Source organism: Narcine bancroftii, chromosome 1, assembly GCF_036971445.1.
Source record: "Narcine bancroftii isolate sNarBan1 chromosome 1, sNarBan1.hap1, whole genome shotgun sequence".
NCBI lineage: Eukaryota > Metazoa > Chordata > Chondrichthyes > Torpediniformes > Narcinidae > Narcine > Narcine bancroftii.
Window position 1 is genome coordinate 264,618,611 of NC_091469.1, and position 25,905 is coordinate 264,644,515.

Genomic DNA, 25,905 nt, shown 5'->3' on the forward strand with positions numbered 1-25,905 from the left:
GTACTGTTTATGTACTGTGCTATCTCATTTCAAAGTGACATGTGTGATTTATCATAAACAACAAAATACATTTGGCAAACACTTTTAATAAAGGGCAAAATGCCAGGGATATATCTGTGTTACTGATGATCTATACATTCCTATCTCGAAGCTGAGTAGTAGCTGACAGCATTAAAGAGGTTGATCACTCAACTATCCTTGAGTATTTGTGAAGCCACTGAATGGACAAAGTCCAGCGAGGTGCTGATTTTCCATAACTTGATGTGTGTGTTCATCATTTTATTGTCTTTTTTGTTTTATTTTCAGGTGAAGATTCACAAATTATTATATTTCTAAAAGCAGTAGATTTAAAATACTGTATATGCCAGTATACAACTGTATAAGAAGGCTCCCTGAATTTCCACCCAGAATGCAAGGTTTGAGCAACACTCATTGTATAAGACTATAGCAAGTCTGGCAATGACCAGTGGAATGATGCAACTAGACACATTTAATATACTAATTCACAATATTTTAAATGCAAATTACCCAGTAAAGGTTTAAATTTTATTAGCATATATTTTAAAATAAACCATCGTCAGCTCTTTTAACAGGCCGTTTAAAACTTGTACAAAGCCAACGGCAGTCAGATTGGGTGGATAGACCCCTCTGGGGGAGCACTGACTATGCTAAGATTCATATTTTAAACTTGACATGGAGAAGTGCTGAGACCTGGCTGTTAAGGTTTGCATTTTATATTTGGTATACTACTCAAAAAGTCTAAGTGTCCATTTGCATTTTGTTGGGTGGGTGTGCTGGGGATGGGGACATTGGTGTGCACACAAGTTCTAGTTCGGACTAGAAGGGCCAAATTGGCCTGTTTCTGCGCTGTAATTGTTATATGGTTAATATGTTTTGAGTACTTTGTGTTCTGCCATGGAATTCAATGCATTTTCTGATATATTGGAACCAACTACAATTCTGTCTATCAGGCTGAAATAATTTATTCTGGAGGCACTTAGATTTTTAAAATTATATATAGAGTTCCCCAGACTCCCAACATGTTTTATAGGGCTGTATTCTTCTCTTGGAGCAACTAACACAGAATATTATTTAGCTTCTGAAATCACATAACTTGTATTGATGAAAAATTAGAAAGACTCATATTATTTATAATTGCATGATGACATATTGGCTAAGAATTTCCTGTCACCAATGAATGTTTTCTACTAACCTACTGGTGATTCATATTTTCAAATGTAATATTGCTTTATAATATAGGAAGAGGCCATATCAGCCCAGATGATTGCAGAACAATCCCATTCCAGAAAAAATTCCCCAGTAACCTGTTCTTCCCACCTACCTTTTATGGATCTGCTCTTGCCCATGTGTACTCCCAAGGTCCCAATGCTCAATTCTCAAGGCAGTGACAAGGCTTTGCATAATCTCTTGCTGCTATGGGGGAAATGGAAGCAGAATAGGTTCTACCAGCTGACACATAAATTGTTAATGGGTAAACCATATCAACTAATTTAGTATCTATCAGAAGCAAAATGTTTCTGCCTATCTCTAATGAGCTGAAACATTCAAAAACAAGTAAAAATCAACTTTTTAAACTGTATTTTTAAAAACAGTATTTTTTTTAAATGGGAGGAATATTTCAATTAAAATGTTAATTCAATGTAATTTAAAATTAACACTTGTTGCCTTGCAGCCCTTCTTCTCCATTCATTGCTATTTCAGTGCCAGGTCTAAACTGTGGGCAGATTTCCCAGCATTATTGCTGGGGAATTTTTGCAAGTTTGGAGTCTGATTGTGAAGAGTAGCCAGAAGGTTTGAGATTGTTGCTTTCACAGTAGAATGTTAAACTTGGAGGCAATTATGCATTTCCCTGCAAACTCCTGTATTTTTTTTCTCAAAATTACAAAGGTTAAAAACTATGTTATAGGAAATGGCAGGGATTGATAATTAAAAAAATATTTAACAATAAAAATAATGAAGGTTTGATGTCACTATTAGGATAGCAGAAGAGAAATGTTAAAATCCATTGTCTGATATTTTGCTGAATTTTGCTAGTCACAGCGGATCTACTGGCATTTCTTACTGCAAATGGTAGAAATGGTTTGAGACTCCCATGTAAATGTGGGTGTCATGAAGTTACTTTGAGCTCTGCCAGGGATAATGTCTCTGCTGTTGGACAATGCTGGAGCAGAGTTCACTGAGAATCCCTAGTCCAACCTCTGATTTGTTCCAGGTTAAGTCTGATTCAGGAAGTGCAAGATTAATGTTCATTGCATAGCTATGAGGACAAAAGGTGAGAATAATGGATTATACACCTTAATTATTCATATTTGCTTTACTTTTATGTAATGAAGAACATCTGGTCAAGCACTTGAATCATCAAAGCGTCAAATGCAGGTAAGTGGAATATATTAAATTAATCTTTTAAAAATTTAAACACACAGCATGGTAACAGGCCCTTCTGGCCCTCATTCCTATACTGTCCAAGTACCTCAATTAACCTAAAATCACACCGTATGTTTTTGGAAGGTGGGAGGAAACCAGAGCACCCAGAAGAAACTCACACAGACACGGGGAGAACGTAGAAATTCCTTACTGACAGCGCCGGATTTGAACCTGGGTCACTGGCGTGGTAACAGTGTTGCGCTATATATAGCCAGCATGGATATGGTGGGCAGAAAGGCCTGTTTCTGTGTTGTACCATTCTGAGACTCTGAAAATGTTCTAACTGGATCTAAATGATTTTGAGGCCATGACTTTTATTTTATTTTATAATTGTTATAGCATGTTATAAATATTTCTGAATATCATTTAGAAGAGCTAACAGCGTTGTCAGATGATGAAGTTGGGTGCAAGGATGTCCATAGGTGGTTTGTGGGTGGAGAATATTCTGGCCCATCCATATCATTTGATTTTGTTGCTGATCGTCCTGTTGCTGGTCTGTAGTTGATCGTCTTAGCTATAACAAGATTGGCCTTTGGAACCAGAGAAGGCAAATTTGAGGAACATGGAGCACAAACTCAGAATTCTTAGCATCATTATTTATGAACTTTTTAGTTTATTGTGCTACTCTGAAGGAACAAATATGGAGGTGATTTTTGTGCTCTCAAGTGGACTTGTCTGATTCTGTTCAGCTATATGTTTTGCAATTAGTTATTCCCTTAGCGATTATTAACTTCACTACTCATATTTTCCAATAGACTTTGATTTCTCCACTACAGCAGCATGGGCTCTATTCCCATTTACTAAATAACAACAATGCAACCTCCAGCTTTTACACATAAGTTAATAAACATGCATAAAAAGTAATGGCTAGTAGCCCACATTAAAAGCATTGTAATTAGATTACATACGCAAGTAAAATCCTAAAGATAAGAATTTTTAAAAATGATATTAAAATGAAAAGTCACCCTCAGCCATTTTACTATTTGTTTCCAGACACTAATTCTATAAGTGCAATGGCTTAAACTGTATCATAGAAATTTACAAGTGGAAGAAATCCATCAGACTCATCATATCTGTTCTGGCTCTCACTGTAGTAATTCAAGACTAATCCCACAGCCTTCTTCTCTCACCATATGCCTGTATTCACCTCTGCTTCAAATATTTATCCATTTTCTCTTGTAAGATGAAATGGTCTCCACCTCAACCATTCTCTGGCAAATTATTTCATGCTTCAATGGTCTTCTGTTAATGAAATTTCTCCTGACCTCTCTCCTGGGAGACAATATTAAATTATTGGCCCCATTCACTGACTCCAAAACCAGAGGAATTAGTTTTGTGCAAATTAATCATGATTTCTTTCATCTTGTGTACTTTGCTGTTTTTGAAACCCAAGAAATTCTGTTAGTCTTTTTTTTTTATGGCTTTACGCAGTTGCATTCTCAGAGAACTCTGTGTAAAAATCTGCTCATCTAAACTCGGTGTCTTTCCATTGAATGTATGCTCCCATTCATTAATTAGTGGCAGAAATATATTATCTCATAGACATCCCTTCAAATTGCTCTCCATGGCTGCATGTTATTAATCTGATTATTCATTCTGAAGTCTTTATAGTCTTCTCAGTGCTTGTAAAGCTCCTTATTTTCATACAGGGAGCACAGCAACCTCACTAACACCTGAGATTCCATTAACCAGGAAGGACAGTGGAGCACTCTCTTCAAATTTGGCATCCATAGACATTTGTCTTCATCTTATACTTGCTTCATTGGCCACACACTTCTTGATTCTCAACCACCAGGTCTACAGCACAGCCAACCTCAGTGAAACTTGGTATCAAATAATGTTTTATGATACGACTGCCACACCAAAGCAAGGTCCAACAGAGTCATCAGTTTTGCAAATGACAGAGCCTCTTCAGCAACAACAATTAGTTGTACTACAGAGAAGAGGTGGGAAATTTTGTGTTATGGTGCAAGAATAACAACCTAAGTCTCAATGCAGATAATACAAAAGAGATGATTGTGGAATTCAGAAATAGGGTCACCCAACCTCCACTGCACATCAATAATTCTGTAGTGGAGAGAGTAGCGAGCACCAAGTTCCTTGGAGTCCACTTAAGTAGTGACCTATCCTGGTCATGTCTCCTCACTTGTCAGAAAGGCACAACAGTGACTGCACTTCCTGAGAACAATGAGGTGGGCAAGGCTACTGGCCACCCTCCTGTCGACTTTCTACAGGATCTTTATCAAGAGCATCCTGGCTAGCTGGTATGGCTGCTGTAGACCATTGGATTGAGGTCAATCTACAAAGGCAGACTACAGAAATCAAAGGCTGAAATTTCAGAAATGTGCTTTAGATGAGGTGTTGAGGTTGGAACTTTTGTCCACTCCACCTGGCTATGTACAAAGGTGAGATCCTTCTGGGAATACCTGGGGGACATTCTGAAAAAAAAATACCTAAGTGGATTTTTCTTAGGATTCAGAGTTGTACCTTCTGGAAGATATTGGGGACGTGAGTTTTAGATTGATCAAAGATCAAATTCCGTTTGTGAAGGTTGCCTTGGAGGTAGCCAGGAAGTGTCTAGCAGTTTCACGCAAGTCCAACTCCCAACTAAATATCACCTGATAGAATATGGAAATGCAGAGTTGCATTCCCCTGGAGAAAATCACATACAATCTAAGGAAGAAACACGACACGTTCGTCAGAGTTTGGCAACCTTATTTGCAATATATTGGCACACAGATTGATTAACCCTCCCCTTTGAAATAGGGGCACGATAGCATTCCATCCTTGCAGGGAGACAGAAGTGACGAAGAAAGTGGGACATGGTGAAGGTGATGTGCTTTTTTAGTTTCGTTTTAATTTTTTGTAGCCTTTGTTTTCCTGGTTGTTTTTTTTTCCTAGGTTTCTGTAGGGGTCTTTGACCCCACCGGAATTTGTATCTGTACAATTTAATTGATTGTTTTTCAGTAGGGGTAAGTGTGGGGGGGCAGGGGAATGAACACAGACTCTGTATATTGTATGAATGTTGAAAGATTATACTGTTTGAATTTTGTGAGTTTATGAAAATCAAAATAAAATATAAAAAATAACAAATCATACAAATATCCACTATTTTTTTTAACTTCAGCTTCCCACAAGAATCTTTGAATCAAGTTCTAATTATATGTTATAGAAAGACAAAGTTTGTTTCTCATTGCGTTCTCCATTTCACCATTCATTACTCTCTCAGCAGAATTTCTTTTGAACTTTAGCTTTTAAAATAAGACAAATTACATCATTTAAAAATTGAAAGCAGTTTCACTGGTTAGCCACAAATAAAGTACACCCTTATGTTGATATTACAAATCTTAAGACTTAAGCCATTCGGTGCATGACTGTTCTGCCATTCAAAACTGGCTGATGTATTTTTCTGTTGACCCCCTAGTCTCCTTCCTTCTTCCTATGACCTGATACCCTCATTAATCAAGGTTGGTTCTTTTCTCAGCTGCATTTCTAGAAGTTTCCTGGCAGGAGAAGAAATGAAAGATTTCTTATTTGTGATTTTCTATTTAAAAAGATTGGTCCTGCTTTAATGCCTCTACTTGAAATATCGTTGGTTCAATAACCACCTGTTAAGGTGGTGAAATTATCATCTCTATGTAATGCATTTCCTATTGTATTTCCAATCACTATGAAATTAATACTTATTCTTTTATGCTCAGAAACTATTATATGTTTTTTAGTTTTTCTTCATTAACTATATTGTCATTGTATCTGAAAGGTTAACTTCATTTTGAGTTCATTACTCATTCTTCCTTTTAATCAATGAATATAAAATCCTCTCTTCCACCGAAAGCCTTTTACTATGCAATTGCTTCTGCTCTCAGGCTTCTGGTGACTATCTTTCTCCTAACTGACTGTTTATCATGTGTAAAGCAAAGTAGTGAGCATTGCTTGTCTTTTCACCCATCGAATATCCAGAAGCCAGCCCAGTACCATTCCTGAATGTACTTAAGTGTGTAATGGCATTGATTTACCACAGCTTACAAACAAATAAAGAATACACTCAGTCATTTCTTTCAGCGCACCATGACGTTGACTTTCTTTCATTATTCACTAGACACGACACTGCATTTCTTCACCTCCCCAAACACCACCCAGCTCAACTCCTCTGACCTTCTCATTGGCTCACTGCCACATGGGTGATCCTGGCACTCTCTCCTTCTCTTGCATACACCCGTGTATGCACGATATTCCCCCCCCCCCCCCCCCCCAGCGGCGGCCGGCACTGCTCCCAATGAAGTTCAGTGCACGACTGTGACAAATTGGGCAGCACGGACTCATGGGCTGAAATGGCCTGTTACCATGCTGTATGCTAAATCTAAAAGTGTACACCTTCTAGACATATCACTGCATCACGGGAGAGCTTTATAACTGGTTCAATCTTCCTGGAGTAGAACCCGATAAAGGCTGAGGAGGTGACAATGTTGGTACATTGCTCAAAGTGCCAAGAGAAGGTGTTTTACCTATTTCCTGTTAAATTGACCAAATTTCATAGAACACAACACTACAGCACAGTACAGGCCCTCCAGCCCTCAATATTGCACCATCTAGATATTCCAACAAAAAAAACCTAAGCCCTTCCTACGTCATAATTCTTTTTTTTTTCTTTCATCCTTCTTTCAAACGATAATTTAAAAAAAACTCTGAAAGAGTTGGTATGATTATTACAGACTGATCCACAGACAAGAGGAGAGGCAAAAGAAAAATGAGCTGAAAGGTAGTGAGGACCAGTGCCACAGATCCCACATAGTTCTGCCTTCTTTGAAAGAACCGCCACAAGATCATAACAAAGCGAAAGCACCCATTTTGATGTAAAATTCCCTCAATGTAGATGACAGGTTGGTCGTAGTAAAACACTTAAGGATCCATGCACAAATGTTAACTTGTGTAGATTAGGAGCCGTGTGTTAGGAGTTCGATTTGGTCACCCAACACTTTCAACGTCCTTTGAAACTTAATAAGATCACATTTAAACCTCAACTCCACTTTTCTGTTTACTTGCTGTAACCTTTCATTCGCAAATCAAGTATTCATCTAACTTTGCTTCGGTATTTGCAAAGACTTCTCCAAAACACTTTAAGAAAGATAGTTCCAAAGACTTGTGACCTTCTAAGAAAAAACAATTGCCTCACCACTGTCTTAAATTTTGGGCTCTTTATTTTTAAACATTGACTCTCACGAGATTAAACATCTTCTCTATATCCTTGGGAATCAAATTCCTCTTCTGTTTTGATCTACAGTGCCTAGTCTTGCATCCTTTTATCTTAAAACAATACATCCTTTCTAGATATTAGTCCAGTAAATCTTCTCTGAACTGCTTCCAATGTATTAACTTGCGTCCAATAGTGTACACAGTGGTCCAGATGTGATTTCACAAAAGCCCTATATAATTGAAGCATAACCTTCCAACGTTTGTATTCATTTCCCTTAGCAATAAGCAATATCATTCTGTTAGCTTTCCTAATTACTTGATGTATTTACCTGCTAGCCTTTTGTGAATCATACACTAGATCCTCAAATCTCTCTGCATCTCTGAAGTCTGGAAACTCTCACAATTTACATAATAAGCTTCCCCCCCCCCCACAGTTTTTCATCCATTCACATTTTCATGTTTCATTCTCCATTTCCCAACTCTTTAATCACTCTCTCAACCTATCTATATTCATTTTTACCCTCCTTTCCCCGCCCCCCCCCCCCCTTGCAACTTAACTTCCCTATCTAACTTTGAGTCTTGGGAAAATTTAGCAACCAGGGACTTCATCAAACAATTTATTGTAAATTGTTAAAACATGAGGTCCCGGCCTCATTTCCTGTGGTCTGTCACTTATATCTTGCTCGCTCCTTTTTTTAAATCCTTTTATTCTCATACAAGCCAATTTGTTACTTCCTGATCGACACCAGGATCTTTTATTTTCTAAGATCACCTTCTGAAAATTTAAAAATAGTGCATCCTCCTGGACCTCTTAATTCAAACGATGTTACTTCTTCCAATAACTCCAATAGATAGGTCAGTCATGAAAACCTGTAGAAAGTGATCTCTGACACACTGGTGCTGCTCCAGGGCTACACTCTGCCTTAGGTTGCATTTCTACCTGCGCATACAAATAGTCAAGTTTTGGGTTAATGTACCAGACAGATTCTAGCTTGAAGATCTGACCCAGTATTGTAGCCCTTTGTGGAGTTTCTTTTTTTAACCAAGCTATCAATAAAAAACTGCAATTTGAGTTTTGTGTAATTAATGTGAAACAGTTACAATTGAAGCCCAGAACTGCTGGGATGGACCTGAGTGTGATGGGTAACTTAAATAGAAAGGAGAGTGTGTGATCCTCTGAGTCTGTTCTGCTATTCAATCACTTTGCTCACCTGCCTAAGTTCCAACTTCTTTCCATCTTTCCTTTACCACTTTCATCAACAGGGGTCAATATATACGTCAACATTTGTTATCAGCCCACATTCAAGGGAGAGTTAGGAAAACGGAATATAAAGCTAGACTATTGTCGGATCACTCACCCCTGTTATTGGCAATAGAGCTAGAGGACATCCCACCAAGAATGTATAGATGGAGATTAAACTCCATGCTACTTAAAAGACAGGATTTTAGAGAATTCATTGAACGACAAATTAAAATGTACTTTGAAATAAATATGGAATCAGTGAAAGATAAGTTTATACACAATGAAAGCATTCATCAGAGGGCAAATAATAAGTTATTTAACTAAGATGAAGAAAGACTACAATTGGGAAACAGAACAGTTGGAAAGGGAAATAACAAATACAGAAAAAGAATTAGCAATAAAGGAAGATACAACTAAAAGAAGAGAATTGGCAGACAAAAAAATAAAATATGAAACACTACAAACATATAAGGTGGAGAAGAACATAATGAAGACAAAACAGAAATATTATGAGCTAGGAGAAAAAACGCACAAAATTCTAACGTGGCAGCTTAAGACAGAACAAACTAAAAGAATGGTATTGGCATTAAGGAAAAAGGATAAACAAATTACATATAATCCAACGGAGATCAATGAAAACTTCAGGGAATTCTGCGAACAACTATATCAAACTGAAAACGAAGGGAAAGAATACAAAATAGATGAATTTCTAGCTAAAATTGAACTACCGAAATTACAAACAGAGGAGCAAAATAAATTAATAAAACAATTTGAAATAGAAGAATTACAGGAGATATTAAAAAAACTACCGAACAATAAAACACCAGGAGAGGATGGACTCCCAATAGAATTCTATAAAACATTTAAAGACTTATTAATTCCTCCCCTCCTGGAAGTAATCAACCAGATTGAAAAAACACAAAACATACCAGATTCATGCAAAACAGCAATAATTACAGTAATACCAAAGACAGGGAAAGATCCACTAGCACCAGCATCATATAGACCAATATCTCTACTTAATACAGATTATAAGATAATAGCTAAACTATTAGCAAACAGACTGGCCGACTATGTACCAAAAATAGTAAAACTAGACCAAACTGGATTTATTAAAAAAAGACGAACAACGGACAATATCTGTAAATTTATTAACTTAATTCATGCAGTAGAAGGAAATAAAACTCCAACAGTAACAGTTGCTTTAGACGCAGAGAAGGCCTTTGACAGAGTAGAATGGAATTATTTATTCAAAGTACTACAAAAATTCAGCCTACCAGAGAAATATATTAATTGGATTAAAGCATTATATAAGGGGCCATTGGCGAAAGTGACAGTAAATGGATATATATCAAAACAATTTAACTTAAGCAGATCAACAAGGCAGGGATGTCCACTATCTCCCTCACTCTTCGCGTTAGCTATAGAACCAGAAAATAAAATAAGAGGGATAAAAATAAAAGACAAGGAATATAAAATCAGTCTATTTGCAGATGACATTATAATATACTTAACAGAACCAGAAATATCAATAAAAGAATTACATAGGAAATTGAAGGAATATGGAGAAGTATCGGGGTACAAGATCAACGCAAATAAAAGTGAAGCAATGCCAATGAATAATGCGGATTTCACAAAGTTTAAGAAAGAATCACCCTTTAGATGGCAAACACAAGCAATGCGATACCTAGGTATACAACTAAATAAAAATCTCGGCCATCTATATAAACTAAATTATCTTCCATTAATGAAAAAATTACAAGACGACTTAGAGCATTGGAAAGACTTACCACTAACACTGATAGGAAGGATAAACTGTATTAAAATGAACATCTTCCCAAGGATACAATACCTATTTCAGTCATTACTAATTCACCTAACAGAGAAATTCTTCAAGGAGCTAAAGAAAATAATAAGGAAATTCTTACGGAAAGGGGGGAAACCAAGGATAGCACTAGATAAATTAACAGAATGGTACAAACAAGGAGGCTTACAACTACCAAATTTTAAGAATTATTAGAGCCGTACAATTAAGATACCTATCAGATTTTTATCAAACAAGGGAAAAACCAGATTGGACCAGATTAGAACCAGATAAAATAGGGGAGAAGATACCTGAACATATACTATATAAATGGGATGAAAAATTGGTGCAACGTAGGAATTTACCGGTATTGCACCATCTGCTCAGCATTTTGAAGAAGATTCACGTAGAAAGGAATAAAACAAATTACCAACTACCAAAATTAATATTGATGCAAAATCACCTAATCCCTTTCACAATAGATAACCTTTCCTTCAGAGAATGGGAGAGAAAAGGGATCAAAAGAATAGAAAATTGTTTTTCGGGAAATAAATGATTATCCTTTGAATAAATGAAGGATAAATATAATATAACTCACGATACAATGTTTGCATACCACCAACTGAAAACCTACTTGAAGAACAAATTGGGAAACAGTCTGAGGTTACCAGAAGGAAGCAATTTTGAATATGTGATTACAGACACAATGAGAATTAAAAAAATTATAACAAACATGTACATCAAACTGCAAGAAAAGGAGAACGAGGAAACAAACGATAAACCTAAACAAAAATGGGAACAAGATCTAAACATAAAGATAAAGAATGAAACATGAGAAAAGCTATGCTCCGGAACTATGAGAAATACAATAAACACGAGGTTAGGCATGATACAATATAACTGGATACACAGGCAATACATCACACCTCAAAAGTTAAATAAATGGGTCCCAACAGTATCAGACAGATGTTTTCGCTGTAAAAAGGAAACGGGAACAACAATTCATGCAATTTGGACATGTGAGAAAGTGAAAAGATTTTGGGAAGATCTAAACCAGATATTAAATGGAATCACAAAAAGCAATATACCAAAAAACCCAGAGATCTTCCTCCTAAGTAATATAAGAAATAAAGAATTTGGACTCGATTTGGATGGAACACAAAAAAGATTTGTTATGATCGCCCTAACTGTAGCAAAAAAATGTATTATGTCAACCTGGAAATTAGAAGACAACTTGAGAATACAACAATTGTACATAGAAATAAATAAATGTATTCCATTAGAAAAAAATAACATATAATTTAAGAAATAACATCACAATAGTCGAACAAATATGGGAGCCATACATGAAATACAATAGAGAAATCCTACTTCCACCACCTAAAATGACAGAAGGAGAAGATAACGAAAAGAACTGACTCAGTAAAATTTCTTGTTTATTTTTATTAAGTGACAACATTGTTTAACGGGTTTAATGTATCTTATAGATTGAACTTCAAATAAATGGGAAAGGGAGTGAGGGAGGGAGGGAAGGGAAGGGGGAAAAGGGGGAGAAAACGACACTGTATATATTTAAGAAGAAAAATGTCTGTATGTATCTTGGTCAATATGGTTTATAGTGTGAAAAATAAAAAAAAACATTAGCTTCGATCACGTCGATCATTCTTGTTTCTCGCAACAGTTTATTATGTCCATTTGCCTTGTATTTAAGGCAGAGCATATAAAATACAAACACGTTCAAGTACAAATCAGACAGAATTAATTCAGTGATTCAGGTAAAAACAGGGACTAGAAAGAAACAAAAATTTATGAAAACCACACCAGTCAAACATGAGCAAATGATGCTCTGCGTAATGACAGGGATTTACCAAAGCTTGTAATCAAAAAAACCGAGTTTGCAGCAACAAAGTCTCTTCTGTACTAGGAACAACTTAACATACACTCGGTTGGATCATTTGGGATTAGTCTGACTCTGCAGCAAAATACTTGAAATACAGAGTTTTCCTCTTAACTATATAATTGATCATCCAACACTTTTCATACACACATCAATATACACTTAAGAGTCACAGCAGTAAGCCCATTGGTTGGAATTCCTCATTCATTTTGAATCTACGAAGTCCATATTTTATTTTATGTGAGAATTATGTGATGTGGGAATGTCAGAGTAGGGATGGGAAGCAGGTGAACCAAAGACCGGAGAGCACAATTCTTTCGGGCTTTATTCATATTGTTGAATTCAGGATGACTTGGCAGAGACCAGGCATCAATCCTGGCACTATCTAACTTTAAAATGGAGGAGGTTGGGGAGTGTCATGGATTTTTCTTCCTTCTCTCTCACTAAAAGTGAAGACTGGTGGGTGCCTTTTAATTGTACTGCTGGATTAGTCTAGTGGGCGAGTCTGCTTGATGGGCTTGTTTCAACAAGGTCATGTGAAGAAATAAATGGTATAATTCAAGGAAGGAGTCCTGCATTCCTGTGAAGTACTGGATTGATGTGAGATTGGGTTATTGGTGTACACATAAGGTTTCTGAGGCATCTGCCAGTTGCTGATGTCTCAGTGAACTGAAGAAGTTCATTAAAAAATTCATTACTTTCATCCACAGGAAGAATGACAAAATTTCAAGGATTCCTTTTGGAAGATGTAGCAAAAGGTTTCTGTTCAAAACCTTGCATTCACTCTCAGTACAATGAATGCATAGTAATGTGCATCCCTCTGGGCATTTACATCTTGCCCTACTCTGTCTTACGGGTTGCAATTGAGTGTGGCTACTTTGTATGTGTGTTGTTTTTGGAAGAGTATACTGAGGGAAACAGCAAAGAAGATAAAGAGTTCAGCTGTGGCTGAAGAGATGATGAAGTCAGATGAAATGGTGTTGTGACTGGAATTACTTCAACTGGATATTAGTCTAATTTTAAGTGACAACATTTGGAAAACAGAAAGCTATGATGTACATCTAAAAAAAATTGACCTCCTATTTCATATATTCTAATTAAACAAAAGGAAGGGTATATAAATCACTGCAGTAAAAAGTTACTCTGGTATTGAAAATTTTAGTCTAGCATTATTTGAGTGAATAAAATAATGGGGGAAATCAGCATTAATTGCGTTTTGATCTTGACTGCGTTTTGTGATAAGTTCTGCAAGGTTCAGTAGATCAGTAACAAAATAATTTTACATGCACATTACGAAATTATAATTTGAAAAATGTGCTAAAGTTGTTCATGGATACATACAAAGACCCACAGAATATAATACCAGGTATGGACTGGTAATTTGATTACGTCGATGGATTGATACAATGGGCCAAATATGTCTGCAGGTTGAATACCTGTGGTTCTTGATATCAATGCTGTTTGTGTGTTCTCTGGTGAAATAACTTTGGAAATCACTGTGTACATTTACCTACAGGGTAATCGTGCAGCTCCTGAGGAACCCTAGTAGTAATCAGGTTTAGGGAGATTTTCATTGCATATATTTTCATAGTACCTTTCTTTTGAATAAGATGTTAAAGCTGGGTCCTATTTGATCCATCAGGTGGGTATGAAAGATCAATGCCACTATTTATTTTCTTGAAATAGTGCCATTATCCAGAAAAGCAGGGCAGTTATACCGAATCACAACTCAATCCGTCACTAAAGCAGATTTACAGTTTTGCGGTCTCCTCTTTGCACAAATGGGTGACATTAATAAAGTCACAACTTATCAAAATGCATTCCTTTCACCGTTAAATACTTTCAACAATCCTGCAGCAGTGAAGAGTGCTCCATACCTTTCTTTTCATTACATCTCCAAAACAAAATGTGACTTCTAACAACGTGGCAAAAAGTGGATTCATACTTGACATTCCCTATTTGCTGAACACGTGCAGATCCAGGAATCCAGGAAAGAGCAATAAGAGGATCAAAATTTAGTTGATTTTGAAGAAAGAGGGATGCTGGCAGCTGTACTAGTTTTCAAAAGCTGAATGATTGATTTTTCCAGTCAGTGAAAGGCAGAGAAAGAAATCTGGTGTCCAGATCATGAAGAGTGACCGTTAACTATCTGGCCAGTCCAGCCACTGCACATCAAACCTTTCTCAAAGGGCCTCAAATTTGGATAACTTTGGTCGACATTGATCTGCTGCATTCACAGTTAAGTGTTTTGCAGCAACTATATTTCACACTCGGGTGGCTTTCTCACCTTTAATGAGATGTCACCAGTGAAATAAGGAACCTCCTAGCCATTGCTCAGTTACTGGGTGACCTCCATCAATGGCAACTGCAAAAGCCTTTTGTAAATGGACTACATTCAAAATAGCTTTTAGACAACCTGTTGTGAGTTCTCTGGCTCTGGGACATTGTGCGGTTGCATGTTTCAAGGTTTTGGGAATCGGTTGAAGTAACTTATTTCAATGACATTTAATTATAATGGTTAAACAACATTTTCTCATGGTGTTGCCTGATTATAGTTATTAAAACTTTGCTTTCAAGTTTTGTTGCATCTTCTCCCCCCACCTTTCAACTGAATTCAAATGATTATTCTACAACCATTGTGCATAGACAGAAAACAATTTACAGTAACAAGATAATACAGCTGATAAAAAGCTTTTAACAGGCAGTGGATAGATAAATGATACTGCAGTTTAATAGAAAAAAACTAACTGCTTCTATTCAGCTATTTACTTCAAACTATAATTCTGAGAGACGAGAAAAGAAGTAAAACTCAGGGCAATTTGCCATCAAACTGCAGCTGTCTTGTGCAGCAAAAACAAATTAAAGAATCTGTACATATGCATGAACTTCAGATGGCTAATAAAGTAACAGCCAAATGCAGTGTTAAATTAGAGCTAGAATTTTAATAGATCAAAACAAGCAAGTAATAATTGTGCCGTGTAATGAGCTTAATTAAGGAAATCAGGAGAATGTTGATGCTAGGAACTGAATGAATTCAAAGTGTGCAAGGAATGAATGGGAAGTATGATTTAGTAGGTAAATTGTACCATTGTGACGGTTTATCTTTTAATGAGTGATGGTTCCATGGGCTTGTATGTTAAGGCAGGTGAAAACGGCAAGATACCTTTATAAAATGGAGATGTTCCCAATCTATCTTGCCATCTCTGCAATGGCTGGTACGAAGAAATATTGGATGGAAATTGTTCCTGTATCTATACGAGCATCCATTAATATATGCAGTAAACAATGGAAGAATGGAGATACCGTGGTTGAAGTAAAAACTCAGCTGGCCATTCACTTCACTGCCATCTTCCACCCTGATCTCAAATTCACCTAGTCCTTCTCTGGCAGCACTATCCCTTTTCTTGATCTCTCTGTCTCCATCTTGGGAGACAAGCTTTCCACTGACATATTTTACAAACCCACCAACTCCCACAAAAAAACCTTGACTACACTTTTTCATTCCCAGTTCCCTGCAAGGATTCTATTTGCTTCTTGCAATCTTTCCGTCTCTGCCGCATCTGTTCCCAAGATGAGGTCTTCCAGTCCACGTCATTTGAAATGTCTGCCTTCTTCCACCAACGTGGCTTCCCCTCCACCACCATCAACTCACCCCCTTCCCCACATCTCCTCCATTTCCCCACTCACCTTTCCTGGCTCTCTCTGCCCCCAGACGTAAAAAACACAGAATTCCCCTTGACCTTACCTACAACCCCACCAGCCTCTGCATCCAACACATTATCCTCCTAATTTCTGCCACCTACAACAGGACTCCACCACTGACGTTTCTTCCCTTCTCCTCCCTTTTCTTCCTTCCTTAGGAATCGTTCCCTCTGTGACTCCCTTGTCCACTCATTGCTCCCCACCAATCGATGCCACTGCACCTTCCCCTGTGGCAGCAGGAAGTGCCTGACTTTTTCCCACACCTCCCTCTCCACTATTCGGGGCTCCAAACAGTCCTTTCAAGTGAAGCAACATTTTACTTGTGTATCAAAGGGAGTTATTTACTACATCCGATGCTCCTTTTGTGGCCTTCTCTACATTGGAGAGACTAGATGCAAACTGGGAGATTGCTTTGCTGAGCGCCTTTGCTCTGTCTCCATCAGTAACAGGGATCTCCCTGTGGCCATTCACTTCAGCCCCACTCCCATGCTGTCATGTCTGTTCATGGCCCCATGTACTATCCCACCAAGACCACCTGTAAATTGGAGGAATAATATTTGGTTTTCTGTCTGGGTACTCTCCAACCAAATAGCATTAACACCGACTTCTTCAATTTCTGCTAGCCTACTCTCTGTTCTCCCTCTCTTCCCTTTCCCTCTGTCTTCTTTCCTCCACCTCTCCACCCCCTTTCCTCTCCATTCACAGAGCCATCCCTCCTCCCCCTGCTTGCTGGTGTGACTTATCCACTCATTACCTTCTGCCTTTGGGACTGTACTCCTCCCCCTACTCCTCCCCCTACTCCTCCCCCTACTCCTCCCCCCTACCATTTTGATCAGGCACCTCCCCACATTTTGTCCATACCTTGATGAAGAGCTCAAGTCTGAAATGTTGGTTATGTATCTTTGTCTTTGCTACATAAAATATGCTGTTTTTACATGATCCAACTGCGCTGGGTAGGTCACGTCTCCAGAATGGAAGACCATCGTCTTCCCAAGATTGTGTTATATGGCGAGCTGTCCACTGGCCACCAAGACAGAGGTGCACCAAAGAAGAGGTACAAGGACTGCCTAAAGAAATCTCTTGGTGCCTGCCACATTGACCACCGCCAGTGGGCTGATCTTGCCTCAAACCGTGCATCTTGGCGCCTCACAGTTCAGCGGGCAGCAACCTCCTTTGAAGAAGATCGCAGAGCCCACCTCACTGACAAAAGACAAAGGAGGAAAAACCCAACACCCAACCCCAACCAACCAATTTTCCCTAGCAAACGCTGCAACCGTGTCTGCCTGTCCCGCATCGGACTTGTCAGCCACAAACGAGCCTGCAGCTGACGTGGACATTACCCCTCCATAAATCTTCATCCACGAAGCCAAGCCAAAGAATATATTTTGTATTTACATTTGTGCAATACTTAATATTTTAAGTATATTTTCCTGTTAAGTTCTGTGCAGGTCAAGATTAATCAGTGGAAAATTTCTCCCAATAGTTCAAAGGCAGTTAAAGACAAGCCATTTGGCCAAATGAATGCGATAAAACTCAAGGTTATAAATGGATGGAAGTGCTAATAAACATAATAAACACTATCTAGACTCATTTATAAAGCGTGTCTGCTTAGTTGAATGATAGTCATGGAAACAGGCTCTTTGGCCCAACTTGTCAATGCTGACCAAGTTTCTCATCTGAGCTGGTCCAATTTGCCTATGCTTGCACTCATCCCTCTAACTCATTCCTATTTTGGTGTTAATTTTAAAAGACTGTCTCCAGTCTTTTAAACTGAAGGCCAACCAGCCATTGTGAATCTATACAATCAGAGTAACTTTCGGAGTAAAACAGAAGAGAATGATTCAAGAAGGAAAAAAAAGAAATACAGTAAAACCCTGGTATCCAGCATCTATGGGGATTGGTAGATGCCGGATAAATGAATTTTCCAGTTCCTTGAGATTGCGTGATTGGCAAACTAATGGCAAGACACATCAATTTTAAACTTACATATTTTGTACCTACTTATTTTCTGCAATTTCTTTTGCGGTTTCTTCAAGCTGCAGGTTGATTTACTGTATTTCAATTTGAATTTAAGAAATATTTGCATAATCTGACCCACTCTTTATAAAGTGATATGGGGCCCACTGCTATGCAGCACCTTCTTCCTGATATTTTCTGTATTTCAAATTTGAGATCAGCGTCAAATGCATGGACAATACAATTTTGCTTTGAAACACACCACACTTCATTGATAGAGCTGAACTTTAACTTGTGCCTCCCTTGGATTGGGGGTGAAATTCTGTGCAATTTGCTTGTTAAAGCCACTTTAATACAGATATGTGGCATCACTTTTAACATCCTTAGCCTCTAGAGTCTCTTGTCCCAAACCCACCTGTTCACAGAGATTAAAACTGCTTTTGCAGTGTGTATCAGCTATAAACCTGTTTCTTATCTGGCTTAACTACTTAATGGGTTCATTTGCAAAAGTACTATTTACAGTTGCAAGAAGATTAGGCAGGTCACTGAGCACAGGGGGCTGAGTGTAACGTATAATATGAGAACTTCATAAACTGTTCATGAGAAGTATTTCTCAGAAAATAATGCAGCATTCAACTCTGAGCCGAAATAGAATAGTGTATAAATAAAGCACTATTTAATTCAGGATGTTACAGCAAGACAATTGAACAACTTGGCACAAAATGTGAATTATGTACAAACAATAATTTTTTTGTAGAATCAAACCAAAATGCTGGAGGAACTCAGCAGGTTTTTTCAGCTTCCATAAAAAGCAAAGATACATTGCCAACAATTCGGGATCAGGCCCACACTTTTGTCTACCATAAGGCAAACAAAGAGTCGCCATGAGCCCCTAACAATAGGAGAAAGAAAAGCAAAAAACAGTCCGTTCAAGTCACAGAGTGTCCGTGGATTCTCCCGCAGCCGCACAGGCTCCAGATCCAAACCTCTGACATGATCAGCAAACTTTCAAAGCCTGAGGCTCTTCAGGAGCCATTCTTGCCCTCAGCACGCTTTTGAATCCCGGTTCTGATACCTGGTTCCCACGAGCCAATCTTCAGCTGCCAACACCCATTGCGGATCGTCCAACTGCAAGTTGCCTGCTGTCTGTGTGGCTCCTTTAGCTGCTAGGCCCCTTGCTGGATTGCCACTTTGATCGCTGTTCTGGAGGGTAGTCTGCCATGCTTTTCTTCTCAATGGGGTGGTGGGGGGGCTTCCCTGAGATGATCTGCTGCTACCCTGAATCTGCAGTCCCTCATTGCTGCTCCTAAGCATAGGTGCCGCCATTTTGAGCACACTTGGACACAGAGCACCAGGGCAGCTTGGTTGGTGTAGCGGTCAGCACAATAAAGCACCAGTGATCGGGACTTGGGTTCAAATCCTGCTTAGTCCGTAAGGAGTTTGTACGTTCACCCCATGTCTGCATCAGTTTTCCCCAGAGGCCCTTGTTCCCTCTCACGATTTGAAACATACCAGAGGTGTAGATTAATTGGGTGTAAATTGGGCAGCCGGACTCGTGGGCCGAAATGGCCTGTCACCGTGCTGTATGTCTAAATTTTGTTTTTTTTTTAATTTGCAGGATTTTATTTAAAAGCACCGTCGGCTCCTTTCTCTTTGGCTTGGATTCGCAGACGAAGATTTATGGAGGGGTAAATGTCCACGTCAGCTGCAGGCTCGTTTGTGGCTGACAAGTCCGATGTGGGACAGGCAGACACAGTTGCAGTGGTTGCAAGGGAAAATTGGTGGGTTGGGGTTGGGTGTTGGGTTTTTCCTCCTTTGTCTTTTGTCAGTGAGGTGGGCTCTGCGGTCTTCTTCAAAGGAGGTTGCTGCCCGCCGAACTGTGAGTCGCCAAGATGCACGGTTTGAGGCGATATCCGCCCACTGGCGGTGGTCAATGTGGCAGGCACCAAGAGATTTCTTTAGGCAGTCCTTGCACCTCTTCTCTGGTGCACCTCTGTCACTGTGGCCAGTGGAGAGCTCGCCATATAACACGATCTTGGGAAGGCGATGGTCCTCCATTCTGGAGACGTGACCCACCCAGCGCAGCTGGATCTTCAGCAGTGTGGATTCGATGCTGTCGGCCTCTGCCATCTCGAGTACTTCGATGTTAGGGATGAAGTCGCTCCAATGAATGTTGAGGATGGAGCGGAGACAACGCTGGTGGAAGCGTTCTAGGAGCCGTAGGTGATGCCGGTAGAGGACCCATGATTCGGAGCCGAACAGGAGTGTGGGTATGACAACGGCTCTGTATACACTAATCTTTGTGAGGTTTTTCAGTTGGTTGTTTTTCCAGATTCTTTTGTGTAGTCTTCCAAAGGCGCTATTTGCCTTGGCGAGTCTGTTGTCTATCTCGTTGTCGATCCTTGCATCCGATGAAATGGTGCAGCCGAGATAGGTAGCCTGTACAGAGGCGCTGACATTAGGACGAGGTGGTTGAACCCTTCGGACCAATGCTGCATCTCCACTCTCCCAGGAAATTAAATTTAATTAATTTCACTATATATTACGGTAAAACTATCTTTTTATTTTAAACCCATTTTTTTTTGAATATTTTATTTACATTTTTAAAATCAAATCTGAAATCAACAAAAACAAAGAAAAACTGAATACAGAGTGAAAATAAACTCATCTTGATCACTAATAACTTTCAGGGTCATCCTTACCAGCTAGTGCAGTATACTTGGAACAACCTTAGGGATTATCTGAACCTCATTTCTTAAGAATGGGAAATAAACGCCAGGATTACCAGCAATGTTCACATCTTGTGGACAAACGCTGTAAACGAAAACAGATGAAATGATATTTTTTTTAATATTTAACAATCTGCTTTTGTTTCCACTGACCCTTTCCTCCAGGGGAGAGGAAGATATTCGTTATTAACAAATTTAAATTGGGCTATCACCGAGCAATTGGGAGCCTGACGTGATGTTAACTGCTGCTACACAGATTTCACAGCAGATCTGAAGGAGTAAAATTAGAACCATCCCTTTAATTTGAGCTCTGAATTTAAATGAGCCCACTGCACCTTTCACCATGGCCCACTTCACACATCTGCAGCTAGAGTGGAAGATCTGAGGCTTGGTCTGAAATGGAGCCTACAATTCAACTGCTTTTAACATGGCCATGTGTCCCTAACCTGGATCAATCACTCAGAGTAGATTAGATTAAAATACAGCCTGTTTTCTGTTGATATGAGGATTCTTAAACATCAGAGATGCTGCAAGATATATCTCATTCATTTACCATATCATAATTGGAGCTTTAGACTCAACATTAGTGCTATTTACTTGGTGTTTGTGATTTAGATTAACTGATAAAGCAATAGAAAGTGAACACCACTTCACAGCAAACTAGCTGAGTAACATTAGAACTACTGAAGTGGACAACAAGCTCCGATATCCTGCACCAGCAACCACCCAGCTAATGCTTCACATTTTCCATGTTTTAATTAAGTACAACCAGTTCCTAAAGAGTAGGCAGATAAATTATTGTCTCACTGCTAATGCAAAACTAAAAACGAAGGCATGCCTGTATTGCTGAGTTGGGAAGGTTTTGTTAGATAATTAGAGATGCAAAAAATGCTTATCTTCAAATACAAATTGCCACATTATCATTGATGCGTACATTATACAGTTGAATGGTTTGATGTGCTGTAGAGAAGGCTCTTAATGGATACATCATATTTAAGAGAGGATGGAATTACTGAACAAACTAATGATCACTTCAGAATGGTTCACAAACAAAATACAACCCACTAAAATGAAAAATAAATATTTGATGGAAGCACAAACTTGCTGATCTCTGCTCATGAATACGCGTAATCTCAATCACCGGTGCCCTGGGAAAACAACACATCTCACACTTTGATATGTTTTTCTTGTGGGAGATAATTTTGTTTCACAGAAGAAAGTGTGCTTTTAAAGAAAAAAAATATATAAAGCTCCTAACAGGAAAAATTTGCCAGGTTTACTGCGACGGAAAGACTTAGTTGCTAAAGACATTTACTTTCCATCCCGCGACTTCTGTCCAGTGACCTTGAATTGAGCTTCATTTCAAGATTGTTTGACTTCTGAGCAACCTGAACTTGCTTTATGTGTATAAAGTCATGTTTTTTTTTGTTGTAAATCAAATCCAATTCATGAAGGATGGGTGACTACTTATCACTGTACTCCACTGCAGTTTCACAGTGCATGGCCAGTTAAGTCCTGTGGTTCTCGACCTTTTTTTTTCCACTCACATGCCACCTTACTAACCACAGAGCACCTATGGCATAGGATTCCATAGGTACTCTGTGGTTATTAAGGGATTACTGAAGGTGGTGTGTGAGTGGGGGAAAAAAGGTTGAGAACCACTAGTTTAGTCCTGCATGCCCTGCTGAGGTGGCCATTCATTCTTGTGACCCAAATGAGGAAAAAAATGCTGTTCTCAACAACACCTGATACTCCAGTTATATTTACACTGCCAATGGCCACAAAATGGAATTAGAACCATAGAACACTACAGCACAGAAGCAGGCCTCTTCAGCTCTTTTAGTCTGTGCTGAACCTTTTTTTTTGCCTAGTCCCACAGACCTGCACCCAGTCCATAGCCCCCCATACCTCTTCCATCCATGTATCTGTCCAAATTCTTCTTAAATGTTAACATTGAGTCTGTATTCACCACTACAACTGGCAGCTTGTTTTTCACTCTCTGTGTGAAGAAGTTCTCCCTCATGTTCCCCCCAAACTTTTCCCCTTTCACTCTTAACCATGTCCTGGTTTGAATCTCACCTATCCTCATTTACTTTGACTATCCTCTCATAATTTTAAATATCTCTATCAAATCTGCCCTCATTCTTCTCCAGGGAATAAAATCCTAATCTGTTTAACTTTTCCTTGTAACTCAGTTCCTGAAGTCTGGGAAAACATCCTAATAATTCTTCTCTGTACTCTTTCTATTTTTTTGTTATCTTTCCTGTAGTTAGGTGACCAAAACTGCACACAATACTCCAAATTTGGGCTCACCAATGTATTATACAACTTTTAACATAACATCCCGACTTTTGTACTCAATAGTTTGATTTATAAAGGCCATTGTGCCAAAAACTCTCTTTACAGTCCTATCCTCCTGTGACACCACTTTCAGGAATTTATGTATCTGTATTCCCAGGTCCTTCTGTTCTACTGCACTCCTCAGTGCCCTACCATTCACCGTGTATGTTCTTTCTTGGTTTGCCCTTCCAAAATGCAACACCTCACACTTGTCTGAAATTCAATCTGCCATTTTCAAGCTCACTTTTCCAGTTAGTCCAGATCCCTCTGCAAAGTTTGAAAACCTTCTTCACTGTCCACATCACCTCCAATCTTAGTGTCATCTGCAAACTTTCTGATCCAATTTACCACATTATCATCCAGATCATTGATACTCATGACAAACAACAATGGTCCCAACACCGATCCCTGAGGCACATCACTAGTCACAGGCGTCCTATCTGAGAAGCAGTCATCCACCACTACTCTCTGACTTCTCCCATCCAGCCATTGTCGAATCCAGTTCACTATTTCACTATGAATACCCAATGTCTGAACTTTCCTTATGAACCTCCAATGCAGGACCTTGTCAAATGCCTTACTAAAGTCCATGTAGACAACATCCACAGCTTTTCCTTTGTCAACTTTCCTGGTAACCTCCTTGAAAAACTCTTTAAGATTGGTTAAACACAACCTACCACACTCAAAGCCATGTTAACTATCCCTAATCTTTTCCTGGCTTTCCAAATAATTGTATATCCGAGCTCTTTGTACACCTTCCAGTAACTTACCTACTACTGACGTCAGGCTCACCGGTCTATACTTTCCTGGGTTACTTTTGGAGATTTTTTAAACAAGGGAACAACGTGAGCTACCCTCCAAACTTTTTGCACCACATCCATGGCTAGGGACATTTTAAATATTTCTGACAGAACCCCTGCAACTTCTACACTAGTCCTCCTCAAGGTCTAAGGGAATATTTTGTCAGGTCCTGGGGATTTATCCACCCATAACTTGCTTTAAGACAAGATGCACTTCCTCCTCTTTAATCTGTATAGATTTCATGACTTCACTGCTTGTTTTCCTTACGTCCCACAACTCTGTGGCCTGATGAAAAATAACCATTGAAGACCTTTTTGCTCCATACAAAGCCATTCTGATCTTCAAGCAGACCAATTTTGTCCCTTACTATCCTAAGAAACCCTTAGGATTTTCCTTCACATTGTCTGCCAAAACAACCTCCTGTGTTCTTTTAACCTTCCTGATTTCTTTCCTGAGGTTTCCCTTGCAATTTGTATACTCCTCAAGTTCCTCATTTGCTCCATGTTGCCTATACCTGTTATATATCTCTCTGTTCTTCCGAACCAGATCCCCAATATCCCTCAAAAACCAAGGATCCTTATGTATTATTTCCTAGTTTTACGATTCCTCAATGTTGTGTCAGAAAAAGGGAACAAAAATATTGGGTCAAAAACTGCATTTCTGTCTATTAACAACAGTAACATAGTGTTACAGTAAAATTTGCAATGTTTCTAAAAATCAAATAAGGAAATAGGTCTTCACCTGGAAGTAAAAATACAATGCTAGAGAAATTCAGCAGGTCAAACCGTACACTTAATATAACAAAAATAAACATAACCAACTTTTTGAGCTTAGGCCCTTCATCAAAGTATGAGCAAAATGTAGAAAGCGCTCGAACAAACTTGGGCGTCTGCATATATTTTGCCCATACCTTGATGAAGGGCTCAGGTCCAAAACGTTGGTTATGTATCTTTGTTATATAAAGTACGCTCTTTCACCTGCTGAATTTCTCCAGCTTTGTGATTTTTTTGCTTCATTCTGTAGACTTCCATGTTTTACTCCTTGACCTGGAAGTTTTATGGAAGAGCATTGTCAAATGACCCAGCATAAAACTCTGCTGGAACTTATATTGCCAGTTTCAGTGTATTATTCTGTGTTGGTCTGTTGTAGATACAGACAGTTGCCAGTATCCATATCAGGAGGACGATCTTCTCAGCCAGCTCTGAAACGAGACTAATATGAGCAATATTCTGAGTTCCAAGAGTGTTGCTAATGAACGAATGAATATGTCAGTGTGAGAGTGCTTTCATAGATCAGAGGTATGAGAACAGGCTGGGAGAGAAGATTGGCCTCTGCAGGCATCTAATATTGTGCCAGTAGCCATAGATATCTGACTGGGCTTTAGCCAAGCACTTCAGGCAGATGGTTGTCAGAGAGCCCTCTGGCAATACCTGATAGTAGTTAAGGGATACCTGTAATGCAGGTGCACATTAATGCATACTCCATCAGCTCTTGATGGCTGAAGGAAAAGGAAATGGAGGTTCCTATCATTGAGTCTGGAGTTTGGCTGAACTTCCCACAACAGCTGTCAGCAGTAGCTGTACTTGAGAGAGACCGTATCCTTGACATCTACAGTCCAAGTAGTTTCTGCAGACATGCAAGGTTGCCCTTGAGGTTGCGTGAGACTAGAGATCTCAACAAAATGAACAAGAACTCAGTATGAATATTGAATCATTAAATAACATGGCTTCAGCAGGATCAGGGTCAGTAAAAGCTGGTGGTGGGAATCCTCGATACAACTACTACTCCCGCTAAA

General features: G+C 38.9%; 1 long non-coding RNA gene across 1 annotated transcript in view; it reads left to right on the forward strand.

Annotated features, from left to right (window-relative positions):
* Window positions 1-2,351: 2,351 nt before the first annotated feature.
* Window positions 2,352-25,905, forward strand: part of LOC138751400 (uncharacterized) — a 100,155-nt gene continuing 76,601 nt past the window's right edge. Inside the window, exon 1 of the long non-coding RNA XR_011349900.1 lies at window positions 2,352-2,397. This is a non-coding gene — a long non-coding RNA (uncharacterized lncRNA). The remainder of the gene's footprint in view (window positions 2,398-25,905) is intronic.